General features: G+C 35.9%; 2 protein-coding genes across 13 annotated transcripts in view; one reads left to right on the top strand and one right to left on the bottom strand.

Annotated features, from left to right (window-relative positions):
* Positions 1–13,677, bottom strand: part of LOC129757488 (cell adhesion molecule Dscam2) — a 223,983-nt gene that overhangs the window by 78,915 nt on the left and 131,391 nt on the right. The gene's annotated exons all lie outside the window — the stretch shown is intronic.
* Positions 12,245–13,677, top strand: part of LOC129757491 (uncharacterized) — a 302,538-nt gene continuing 301,105 nt past the window's right edge. The window contains exon 1 of the mRNA XM_055754754.1: positions 12,245–12,366. The gene's annotated coding sequence lies outside the window, so the exon portion shown is untranslated. The remainder of the gene's footprint in view (positions 12,367–13,677) is intronic.

Raw genomic sequence — 13,677 nt, 5'->3', positions numbered from 1 at the left:
GTTCAGTTGAGTTGGCAGGAAATCGGATTGTAAATTGGGCTGCTCAGCAGAGGTCATCACACAATCTATTGGGGGAGAGTTGTTGCATCCGTGTTCCTGCTCGTGGTGGGATTCATCGAAACTGGGTCGGAAGTCCTCGATGGAGGCTTCCAAAAACCCTTACGAGGAGCAGTGGTCGACTTAAACTCCCTAAACACAAGTCCAAGGGGCCATGTTGACGGTTTCATCGCTTTATCCTTCAGATTGGAACACATAGTGACTTTGTAAGAAATGTAGGAAAACCCACTGGTGTCCCTACCACGAGGAACGAGCTTAACAAGTTTTAAGTCTGAAGTGGTCAAAGCGCCTTGTGCAAGCTCCATCACTTCTGCATCGGTGACTTCTGGAGAAATTCCTGATAGATATAAGTGGAAACAATTTCCCTCGGAGTTATCTTGCGGTGGTGCAGAACGTGCCGTGTCTGTACCGCGGAAGAGTTTTGCTGGGCGACGGGGCGTTGAATCTTTAATTTCCTCAACCTCTCTACCTCGTTTCACTGAGGCAGGTTGCCCCATTCGAAAAATGGGGAATTCCGCTAAACGAGAAGGTTTCGGTGTATTGTTAGCCAAAGCGTCAAAATTTTTCCGCAATTCTTGCAATAAATCATTGCGAACGTGATTACAGATTTCGGTTTTAATCTCTTCCAGAATTTGAGTATTTGTGCCTTCAACAGAAAGCAAAGCATTGCGAAAGCGGGTTTTCTCCATCAAGGCTTTGCATCCGTGGCATCTCCAAGTAACAAGATTATTGGATGACACGGCAGCAAGCATTTGCTCATCAAGTCCTGAACATCTCAAACAAAAGGTGACGGAGCAAAAAGCTTGGCATTGGACTCTTAAAGTTGAATCTGTAAAACTTACAGAGCAACTTTCGCAACACGTGGACATGGTTCCAAAAGAATTATTGGCCACACTTCCTTCAAATAGATAGGTTCAGCTACTCTCTCACAGATGGCGTTGCCGTCGATAAAAATGTGCGCACTTCCCTCAAAGAGATAGTTTTAGCTACTCTCTCACAGATGGCGTTGCGGTCGATAAAAATAATTACTTGTCAAATACCGTCAAACGGAGCATCATGCAACAGTAGGGTTAGATGCAACATTTGTATAACACAACACTAATTCGAATTTTATTTCAATATGTTTTTTAAAATGTTTTTCAGATATTTGGGCGTTTGTTTATTGCTGCAACAACATCAAAAAGAAAAGTAATAACGAGGAAAGCTTTAATGAATCGACACAATTCATTCAGCCTTTGTTTAGGCGCTTGTTTGCTGCAACATCAAGAAAAAATGACTACTGAGCCATTACCAATCTCACCATATAGTAAAAATGAATTAGAATTTCTATGATTGGTGAAAATTTGTCAAAAAATTCCGTAGATGATTGTGCGGATTTTAGGAACAGATTTCCAATACCTTCTGGCGGGTGGTCACTTCGATTCAGGACAGCTTAGGGCTGGATAGAAACGAGACCTGTTTAATAAATTCTATCTGTAGAGGTTCCGACTTGAAGAAGCAGGCAAAAGATCTGTAACTGCGAAGTGTGCCAAAAGATTGAAAATTGATTAAATCGTAAATTCTTGGACTTTACGTCATGACTTTCTTAATCTATCATCACATATCAAATTTTTGTTCCTCCTTTGTTTTCTTACTTGTGAGACGAATCACGCTTGGCCTACTAATGTGTGGTGGTAGATTAAGGTTGCCAGATTGTCCGGTTTTATCCGGGTTTGCCCGGATATTTAAAATAAAATTTTGGAACAGTCCGACCCAGCCCGGTTGCCCGGACTTCATTGAAAAATGCTCGGTATTTTGCCCGGATTTATTCACTTTATTTGGCAAATTAAACAAAAAAATATAACAAACACCTCCAAAACGATTTTTTATGAGCAATTTTTATAAAAATAATCATGAAAGGTTTTTTGGAAGCCTAAAATACGGTTTAAAATCTATCGATGAGTTTTGATGGAAAAAATTTGTTTTTCATTTTTTTTCTGGATTTTTGTTGAGGAATTTCTGAGTTTTGACAAAACTTGCCCGGATTTATGGTCGTCAATTTGACGTCGAATGCTCGGATTGTGCTAGGTTTATCCGGCCCGGATACGTCCTGAAAAAATTCTGGGAACCTTATGGTAGATGCAACTCTATCTTGTATATTTCAAAGTACTATGCTCTTCAACACTGTTTTTTCGGTAAAAAAGTAGGACTTTTTGTAACCAAAGTTAGTTATGAAAAACTGGTAGATATTTTAGAGTAAGGTTGCCAGAATTTTTTCCACTCCCATCCGGGCCTAGCAATTCCGGGCATTTTTTCAAAAAAAACCTAGCAAAATCCGGGCATGGATTTCAATTTTTCTAATCAAAAAACCGGGCAAAATATAGGTGTTATTATTGGTCGCGATTCGACCAGACCGAACTGAACGCCATAAACTTGATTTCGAGAAAATCGAGTTCAAAGTTCACAGCCCTACCAATTGATACCATTTTATTAGATATCTCATTTAATCATTTTATCATCACATTTAGACTCTTATAAAGCCTTCGAGGCTATACTGGTCGATTTCTGATTACACATCAAGCCGCAAACTGAATTTTAATAGCAATATGTTTGCACCCAGTTCACTCTGGTCGAACAAAAATGTTTAAAAAATCGCCATGCGTTATCATTTGACTGGGCAATTTGTTCTAAAAGTAGAAGCCTACTAATAGGCGCTTTACAAGCAGCACCCAACGAGTATGGTTGATGCTTGGAAAATGTTTTTTTTCGTTGAGCCAGAGTGAACCGAGCCATACAAATTTCGCACTTTTGAAATTCGGAATATCTTTGATTGTTACTAACCGGTTCCGTTCTGAACGACAGTAAGCAATAAAATAAAGTATCTTTTATCGTTAAATGTTAAAAACTTCAACATCCCCTTGAGTAAATTTGAAAACAAAACTCAAGGGATTCGGTTCAGTCTGGCGGAGCGAAATTTTAACAATTGCTTACAATCCGAAATATTAAGTTTTTAGCCCCGGGAACGTTTATTATCATTCAATTTATCAGATATTAGTTAGTGACGAGCCGGAGAACTGTTTTGAATCGAAAAAAACCAACACACATAAGATTGTTTCGCACAAAATCAGTTTTCATTATCGAAACAGACTTTAGTTTTTACCTCTAAGGTGGCTCTCAGTTCACTTTGGCGCAACGCATTTTTGCCATTTCCCCTGTCTGCAACATTGAAATTTTCTAATAAAATCAGAAAAAATAGGAAAAATGTTCTGATTTTCGTTGGACAGGTAGTTTATCATGTTTCGCATCCGCTGCAATAGAAAACTCAATTTTTTTCAACTTGGCGTTCAGTTCGGTCTGGTCGAATCCCGGCCATATAAAAGCAAAGAAAAAATGCAAAAAAATGAAATTAATATTTTATTAATGTAATTGCAGACTTCCAAAAACTTTTTGGAACACTTAAATATTTTAAGGTTTATAAAAGTAAATCAGCGAAATTATTTGAAACAACCGTCAAAAATTTCCATACCGTTTATCGATTTTGCTGAAACTTACTCAAAAACTTTTATTTTTTTTTTTGGTTTCTTTGTGAAAATTGTGAAAAAATCCGGGCAATATCCGGACTTTTTTCACGATATCCGGGCAACCGGGCCGGACTGGACTTTCTCGAAATTTTGCATCAAATATCCGGGCAAACCCGGATAAAACCGGGCAATCTGGCAAGCTTATTTTAGAGCAAGTTTACTGGTTGTGCAATCCACATCGGGGATAATCTTAGAAGGTTCTTACCTGACCGTACATCCGGATATTACGTCGGCCGCTTTCCTGCGATCGTACTTGCTGCTGTCGATACGCGCGTTGTCCCGTGGCTGAGGATGCGTGCCGTCGTCGGCTGGTGGCCGTGGTCGGGGGGATGGAAAGGGACGGCGATATGCTTTACTCTTTGACGTACGGGGGGTTATCCATTGGTGATGTGTGCTTATTGTACATGTGCATGAATTATGCACATATCTCAATGCCCATCGAAATATAGCGCTACACACTGGTGTTGGGAAAAAGTGGTAGAAATTTTGTCACTTTTTGGAAATTTTGCCATGCAAAGGCATTTTCAAGATCTGTGGCCTTCAAGTTTTTCAACAACACGTGTTGTAGTTTCGCATGCTGTGATGCAAAAATAACATTTCTATCATACACGGCTGAAAAAGAAACAGTGCTGTAAAAAATACAACGCCCAAGGATATTGAAAACATTTTTGCATGGTAAAATTTTCAAAATGTCAAAATTTCTACCACTTTTTCCCAACACCAGTGAACTTGATCTGAGGAACAAAAATTTTATATGTGATGATAATGCTTCTCAATAAATTCTACCCGGTCCTTTTCACCATCTTTCATTTCATCTAACCTTCTGTCCATCTATAAAATTCCTTAATCTCTTGATGTCCCTACCTAAAAAGACATCACTTTTCATTGATAAGGCCGATAAATTAAAGTAACAAACATAAATTACGGTGATGATCTCTTCATAACTATAAATTTTAATTTTCTCGAAATAGTTCCAAATAAACAATTTAAGAATATTGAATACAATAGCAAGAGGAATAAAGGTTTATGTTTTCTTTAAATCATTCAATACAGTTCACTATCTATTGACTTGTATGTTTTTAAGGCCTCTATCTTAAATCAAGAGTTTTCATACGAAACTAACGTTTTAAGATATCAGGAGCTTAGGTCTAAAGTGGCTTCATTGGGGGCCCTGGTGGACCGTAGTTGATAGCAAACTCAAGCGCTTTGAAGTTGAAATGTGTTGCCCCAGTTGACGGTAATTGAAGTTGAGCCAGAATTATTAGATGTGTTCTTTATAATAGAGACTCTATTGCTAAGAATAATAAATTAAACGTATACCTATATTTCTTTAAATTTATTTGATATTTCCAAAGTAACGGAAAATTTCTTATGGTTTCCTGATTGTATGTATGGTCGTATGGTTATCATGGAAAAAATCCAACTGAACACAAACTGATCGCATACATAGTTCAACACAAAAATCACGCCCCGACCGTCGGAAATACTATAGTTTCCCAGGATTTTGACCAGGAAACGCAAAGCACCCCCCTGGGGGAATGCGACAAACCTGGACAAAAGAGTTTTGCTAATGAATTAAAAAAAAAAGAACTGCTCAGGCGCAGGCAGGGCAAGAATAAGGTTTCCTTGGGTGCATCCTTCTTCGGTCGGTGAGCTTGGCAGCTGCCATCATCGGATGCTGAAGAAAAACACCGGGCAAGAAAGTCCTTGCCAGTTCATTCCATCCTGTCGGGCAGCATCGGGATCATTTGTGCAAGTGCAACTTTATTCCGTTGCAATACTTGTGCTCTTTTTTTCCCTCTCTCTCTTACTGAAGGCATCATATTTCTACATTTCAACTTGGGCCGCCGAGAGTACAAAAATTATAAATTGAAAATTTTCCTCCTTTTTTGCGGACTGTGTGAATACCGAACTGGATTTTTTTTGTATTGTCTCGTGACAATGAAAAAAATAGAATGAAAAAGGGCTAAGACTAGAAAAGGAGAAACACACAAAGAGAGTCTGAACATGAACAAATGAAACGAAATGCAAGAATAAGCCTCATTGTTCAGCATTTCATTTCCCATTTGTGGGTTTGTGAGGCAGCGAAGATAGAAACTAACTAGCGAGCAGGAAGAACTAAGCCAATATGCTCTCTGACGGAGTGAGAAAACCACAGATCATGATATGTATTGAACTTCCAGCTTCATTGAAAAAAAAAACTATCGTTAGTTTAGTTCTCTATGGTCTAACATTTATATGCTTCTTGGAATTGTAAACTATTTATCGAGCTGACATTCAAATAAAAGTAAGAATGCTGGCATAAATTATTGCGCCTACAACTAGGCAACTGAATGTTCTACAAAATGAAGCAGTATTTGTTGGCTTCAATCCATATACATATTTTTAATTATCTATTTTGTAAAAGTTGTCATAATTTACACTTCGTTTTGGTAGCGTCAGCGTGTTTTGAAATTATAACCGAAAAAGTACTGAAATGTGAGTTTTACAATCCCTGTGGTTACGCAATTTATGAAACAAAATCTTTGTATTTATCAGGGAAAAAATTAGATTTCAGAGGGTTGAAATAACAATCAATTGAAAATATTCTTTTGAATATAATAAATGCCATTTGAAATTTAATAGCATTGTAGTTAGAGAGCAATTATTTTTGTTTAATACTTTTATTTAAATCATTATATGTATCTTTCAATGAGTTAAAAGTTTATCTTGAATATGAATCTTAGACTTAATATTTACATACAATTTGTACATCAGCCCGCTACGGGTAGGTACCTAAAAGTTCATCAAGATCAATGAGCAGCATCAACTTTGCTCCCAGAAAGTTAGCTAAAAGTATGTAGCTTTCACCGAGAGCATCTTTTACGATTTTACTTGCACCATAAATTATGCCTCTTTATGTGTCAATTTCGGTTTACATACACATTTTAAGGCTACGCTCGCCCATAAAGAGTTGATGTTGCTGCTTCCTAGCGCTCCAAGGTTATGAAGATATTTAAAATATGTACCCCGAAAAGAGTGCTGAAATAAGCATCAAGGTCCAACCCCACCCCACGCTTCCAGCACAGGGAAGCGCTTTCCATTTTGCGAGGTTATGATGGTGTGCCCTTTTCTGCTGCCGGGTCACCGGAAAGTGGGAAAAAGTCAGGCAAATACTGGTGGATAGTCCTGGTGGTAGGTTCCTAAAAGGGTGCCAACTGCTGATCGGGCAAATGTCGTTTAAAGCCATGACCGGGTTGGAATATTTTGCATACATTCATACATATATCGGTAGTGGTTCTGGAATATATGGCCTTTGATATCGTTTTGCTTGAAATGAAAGACTTTTCCGTCATGCCGGCTATTTGCAGGGTGTTTGGTCCGAAAGTATTCGGTCTTGATGCATCTTGGGTCATATGTGTCACACCAGATTTACAGGTTCATTCAATTATACGGTTAAAGTATGTTTCGATGTACTTCAATGAAATTGGAAAAAAAATTAACCATTCTGGAACAGCGTGGATTAGACTGCCTTATCATTACTCTGTATGAGGTTATTATCTGGTTCTATGAAAAAAGCGTCCGAGTTTATGTAGAAGAGGCTACGGCAAACATTTCACAAGAATTTCAAGCGCCTTTTTATTTCTAAGTGTTCAATGTATTTCAATTTTATAAATTTTCGCAACTCTCATAACTTTTTTTTTTGTTGTTTTCACTGCCAGAAAAAGCAATAACAATTTTGGAAGCGAACCATTCGGTCCTGGATTGGCGCAACGAGTTTTAATTTTGTATGGAAATTTGTAAAGGAGAACCAAATTTATCATTTAAAAATCACTAGAGATTTACTGAAAGTGAAATAATTTTTTTTTTTAATATTCCTCGATTCTTGCAGTACATTTTCATATGAAAAAACCTACATATTTACCTCATTTGTACTCCATAAAAAGATATTCAATGTGATTTAAGCAAACCAAATTATTTTTTTTTAATTTTAGCGTTTTCAAAAGGTTTGATTCTGAAAACATGGAATCAAAAAGTCAATTTTTGCAGCGGTCTAATTGGTTTGTAACGATACTTTCATCAAGTTGTTATTCGGCATACATGAATATCTCCAAATTCAAGAGAAAAAACCTCATAAAGTGATGATTGCCAATCATCTAACTTTCTCAGAAACAGAAGGGTCCTTGCGGTGTAATAACAGTTATGAATGGTTTTCCCTCATGTCTCTGGGTGGAAGCCACTCCTACTGGTAGGACATTGAAGAACAGTTTCTATCCGGCAATGTTAGGAACACTGTCATTTTCTCGGGAAAGTAATATTTGGTGATAGTTTTTTTTCATGCTTGTATTATTGGCACTTGTGGGTGGAGATATTGATATCTATGAATCATAAAATATATCTCGGGTCCCATGCATAGCTACACAGACAATTTAATCAACTGAAACATTTGATGTTATAGTTTGATACATCTTAAACAGGACCAAAACTATTTCTAGTATTTTTGAGGCTATATTTAGGATACAACTGGTAACTTAAGTACTATCGGATCGAAATGTACCGTCAAACGAGGCATTATGAAACAGCGTGGATGAATGCAAAATTTGTATATCCCAGCACTTTTTTAAAGTAAAATCTAGTTCTAATCTATTGATAGCGAAATATTTAAGACCTAGTCCAAATTTAAACATTTTATGAGTTTGTCAAAAGCACTACTTATTTAGTATGAAGAACAGGCTCGATGATATACTTAACAAACTTTATATTATAGTCTATTGAAACACTGTTAGTGAAATAATATTTTTCGGCCAATCACTGCATTTATCGGAATAAATACTTTGATAATTCAGTTACTTAACTGGGGTAAGCTGCAACGAAATGTGACGCCTTGAAAATTTACTTTCCCTGGAATATGATGGTTTTGCAACACACGTTTGTGAACCAAGGAATATTTCAATAAGGTAGTGTCAAGAGCAATGTTGGATTTTTTTATGACGTCTCAAAAATGGTTATATCGAAAATTTATACGAGAATGGCAGAAATTTTAAAGAAAAACACGTTTTAAAACGAAAATGAGTTCTGATTCCATTTTGATTGTGTTTTACGGCCTCTTATTGATTATGTTACGAAGTTTTTTTTGTCCTTTAAAGATTGCATTTTTTTTATTATTGGATGCAGTGTCATCTTTAAGGGGGGGGGTAGGGTCTAACACTTTCAAAAAATCGTTTTTTTTATTTTTTTATTTTCTTATTGTAAAACATTTCAAGAATGTTGTGTCAAATTTTCAAGTCAATTGAAGCAAAACTGTAGAAGTTATAGGCCTCCTATCTTATACTGCAAGAAAGCAAGAGCAGAAACTTCAAACGCATTTTTCTCGAAAGCACATTTTTAAAGTCCGTGGACATCGTCATTTGAAAACTACTTATCCGATTCTTTTCAAATTTGGAACATATTTTCTACGTATAAAATACCAGACCCCAACGTTTTTCTTTTTTGTTTTTTTTTACTTTGGGGAGATTTTACCGGTGAAAAATGGCGGATTTTTTCGTGAAAAATCGTAGTTTTTACTTCAAACAGCCACAAATATTTCATAAAATTTTTTTAAAGTTAAATAAAAACGTTGGGGTCCAGAAAAACATCTATTAAAAATATTTTGCTCTGATTTTTTGACTTCAGATGATTCTGTGCTGAGATACAGTGTCCACCGCAAATCCTGTTTTCTAAAAGGCATCCTCGAAAGTGCTCCGTCACCGGTTCATTTTTCAATATTTTTCTACGAAAAAATTACTAAATGTTCTTTTAACAATGCTTTGTATGATGCATAAAATTTGAATGCATTTGTTTGAACGATAGCTCTAGAAAAAAATCGTGAAAATGGTGTTTTTTTATACCCGTTACACCCTACCCCCCCCTTAAGGTAAAACGTGCAAAAATGAATACAAATCAACTTTAAAATGATCTAGCCGGTAATTATTGAGTGTTCAACTGATTGGCATGATTTTTATCCAACCGGTTCATCATATACAATTCTTATGTAGAACAATTAACATCGATAAATGATTGTTAACTCAGTTTGCTAAAAAACAATGAAAGTTTGTGGTTTCGGTTGTAAACATTGTTTTTTGATTACTTTTTGTAATAAGAAGCTAAAATTGAACTGACTGGAACATTTTCATGAAATGTTTTGAACTATTTCTAAGGTTCTGCAAATTTGAGATGGGCAAATCCTCCAATTTCTCGAACTTCAATATTCTATTTTATAGAAAAACTACTCGTAATTCCAACTTCTTAAGGAGAGATCAAGAAGAACAAGAATCCTTCTTGAATAACATGCTTACAAAGTGAAATATTTCGGTTAGATTCCCGAGTTATCAACGAAAAAGAAAAGTTTTCTTGTAAATTTAAAGATTTCTCGTAACTGTGACGACGCAGTTCGTACCAATACCAGAGCAGGGCTGCATTGACACTACCTTCTTCAAATATTCCTTGGTTTATGAACAGCAAAATTTCATCCGCCCAAACGAGGAAGTAGGCGATGGTTTGTTAGTATCGCACGTGTTTTTTTTTCGCTCCGTTCGTTGTGATATTTAAATTTTTGAAATTGAGGTGTGAAATTGTAATTTTTTCTTGGATTACTGGATAAAGCAAAGTGATGAATAATTGCATGATTAATTGTTTGTGCCTGACCCGATTCTTCGTTGATTTCATCTACTTCCAGCAGTTGAGATCGATGAATGATGAGGTGAGTTCGTTCCGTGATCTTTGTTAGTCATTTATTCTGAACTGATGTTGCAATCCAGGTTTCTATCTGAGAGTAATTTTTGTTGGAAAATTCTGAAATACCGTTAATTGATTTGTAAAGTGACGTGAGTTGATGCTCTGTGTTTTGGGGAAAGCGCAGGGGAGTTTTTTTTCATTGCAACCTACTTATTAATCTAAAGAAGTACAATGGCGGAGAAGTTTTAGAGTTTATTTTATAAAGTTGTGTTGAGATTATTATTATGTTTTTAAAACAAGTGGCTTGAAGGGAAGTAAATGCGCATAAGAATAACGTCTCAATCGTCGAACAAATAAGGAGATTCTCTAAATTATGTTGCGCCTTGAAACCCGACAGTTTGATCATGTGTTTTTTTTGTATAAATCAAGATTTAAAATTGGCGATATTTACCAAAGTTTTTTTTGCAAGAGTTAAATTGGCGGTAATTTTTTTCCGTAATGGTTCGTTACTTTGACGACACGTTTGAAATTTTCTCACTACTGGCTACTGTGATACAGTCACAAAAAATTTTCACAATTATTCCAAAAATCTTTTGGAAGAGTTAATTTCAAAAGATTTTGTGGTAGTACTAATTTTTTCTCTGTTCTTTCAATACTTATTTTCAATGACCAGAGGTTATGGTGCCTAAAAATCCGAAACATGTGATTTTATTAGAAATGATACAATTGTAAATTATCGATTGATTCAATTCATTCCACATATTTAGATTTCTGTGCAGAAAAATCTCATTTCCATCCACAGATGGACGAACTAACAAGGGCCACCATCAAGGAGAGCAGTAAATTTTGGCAAATGTGATTCCATCGTGAATATTCCAAACATTGTATAATCATGGAAACATATGGAACTGTTGTCCACGCTTCTTCCTCCCTTGGTTCCAGTTTTCTTTACGTTCAATACTGCACAGTGGGCCCGGCCAAATTAAGATGAGTAGTAAATGTACTTTTACTACTCATCGTGATGCTGACCAGAACTGGCTGTGTATTTATCATAAGCATAAGGAGCAAAATTTCATCCGCCTAAGAGCATCCGCAGCAATCGGAAGCAAAGTGAAAATGCTAACTCGCCACCATCACTCTGATACCGCACCGGGGGTTAGTCACCAAATTTGCTCACAAGAAAGCGGCGAGAGCAAACATGCACTGAAATATTATAGACAACTAAATGTTTATTGATGATATTCTTTATTTAACAAAATGTTGAATAAAATGCATGATAAATTCAATTTACAATAACAAAACAGTAATGAATGCATGGAACCTTAACTGGAAATGTACTTTGGGATTTTTGATGACTGGCTGTTGCACCATGTGCGAATTATTTCTCTAAAGATCTCTTAACAGTTTAGAACAGTTAAGATTTCCTAAACAGTTTATAAAATGCTATAACCATTTGTGAACGTATATCGATATAAGGTTTTTTGGAACTTCTTTATTCATCACTTTTTTTAGAAGAGGAAAAGGTATATTTCGACAATGGGGCCTAAGTCTATCACGGTCAGCACATCTCTCACTGAAACATATAGGGTGGTTTTTTTCTAGGGCCCGAAGGGAGTTTCGATATAAGGTTGAATTTCATAAATATACCACGTACGATATTGTACAATTTCTAAAAATAAACAGAACGAGTTCGTCAGAATCTAATTTAAGAATTTATCAGGCAACTGTTTTAAAAAAATTTAAGACTATAAAAAAAAATTCAATGCATAGCATTCAATGTAACTTTTTAACTGTAACACAGTGCAATATTTGAATACAATTGAAAAAATTATTTATTTTCGAGTGAATAAATAACTGCCGCTTTGAATTAGTTAATAGGAACGATTTTTTCAATTCCCTTTTTCAGTGTAACAGTTAAGACTCGCCCGCGATGCTCACCCAACTGGTGCGCGAAAGAGTGTGTATCCTAAAACCGGGCCGCTGAAATGAGCAAAACCGGGCCGGGTATACTCACTTATTGGTGCGTTTGCTCTAAACTTTGTTTTTGAGATTTTAGGTAAGTGCATTTTTTGTATTAATTTGTACCTTCAAATGAATGTAACAAGTATAGCTTTTTGTTAACCCTCTACACGTACTGCATCAACTACGAACCCGATGAGAAAAAAAATTTCTTCAACAATAATTACTTGTTTAATAAGGCCGTAACAGATTTCAAATCCTTCTTTTGTCACTCGGAGTTGGAACATCGCGAGGGGATGGAGGGGGGGATTATAAAAAATAATGCAAAAAACAAATAAATTGGAATAAATTGCACGAAAGATTGTATGCGTACAATATCATTGCTCAAAACATATAAATCGAGAAATTTTTATATCGAAAAATTAATTAAAATCAAGAAAACAATTGGTGATAAAACTCCCATCTTCCACAATCTGTTTTTTGCTCTTGTAATCTTTCGAATATTTGATAAATTTTTCAAAATTTCCATAAAATACATCAAACTTTATTTATTCCCCCCTTCAGGTTTTTTTTGAAAATTTCGAAGAGGGGGTTACAAAAGAAGAAATCTGTATTTGTTCCGGCCTAATTGTGAAAAAAAAAAAACTGTAAAATTAGGTTCGGACAGATGAATAAATTACTGATATTGGAATATTCATGCCTTATGGCCCATTTATAATGATTTTCAAGCATATGATATAGTTAAGTTGGCAAGTCAGTTGCCCCCTGGGCCGATATCCGCGAGTTCGAGCTGGATAAGTTGTTCAATAACTGTTTGCCAACTGCAACGTTGATATAAAGTTGCGAATGCCATAAATTTTCAATTAGAGAAATTGGTAGTATTTAAAATGTTGGCAACTTCAACAATCTTTTGTTTAACTGGTTTTAGTGAAGTTAACTTCAGGGGACAGTGCAGGATTCTGGGTCATTTGGAAATCTTCAACGATGATTTATGGATTATCGCCACAAGTTCATCATGGATTCGAGGACCTTAGTGTTAATTTTCAAAGTTTTAATGAAAAGTCCATGGTTGGCCTTGTACCTATGTAGGTGTCAAAAAAAATCATTAACTGGCTCAACGCATGTTTGCAGGCAACAAAATTATTGTGCACCTGAGATATAAGAAACCCCTTTGGTGAGCCAACCGATGGTATGCGAATTTGTCCAGATACTAATAAAACGGACCCATTCAAAGACGATGAAAAGAAAATGCTATCAAGTTTGTTTGATTAACTCTGAACTGCAACTCTACTCTTTACTCCTCAAATTTATCTAATAAACAAACCCTCGAACAAACCAATCGAAATTTATTTTTGTTTCGATAAAATTATTCCGGTCTGGTTAGGTCGCAGTAGGCCTATGCTCTTCT

The sequence above is a fragment of the Uranotaenia lowii genome, chromosome 3, assembly GCF_029784155.1.
Source record: "Uranotaenia lowii strain MFRU-FL chromosome 3, ASM2978415v1, whole genome shotgun sequence".
Classification (NCBI taxonomy): domain Eukaryota; kingdom Metazoa; phylum Arthropoda; class Insecta; order Diptera; family Culicidae; genus Uranotaenia; species Uranotaenia lowii.
Note: the sequence above shows the minus strand (reverse complement) of the source record. Positions and strands in the feature narration are given on the sequence as shown.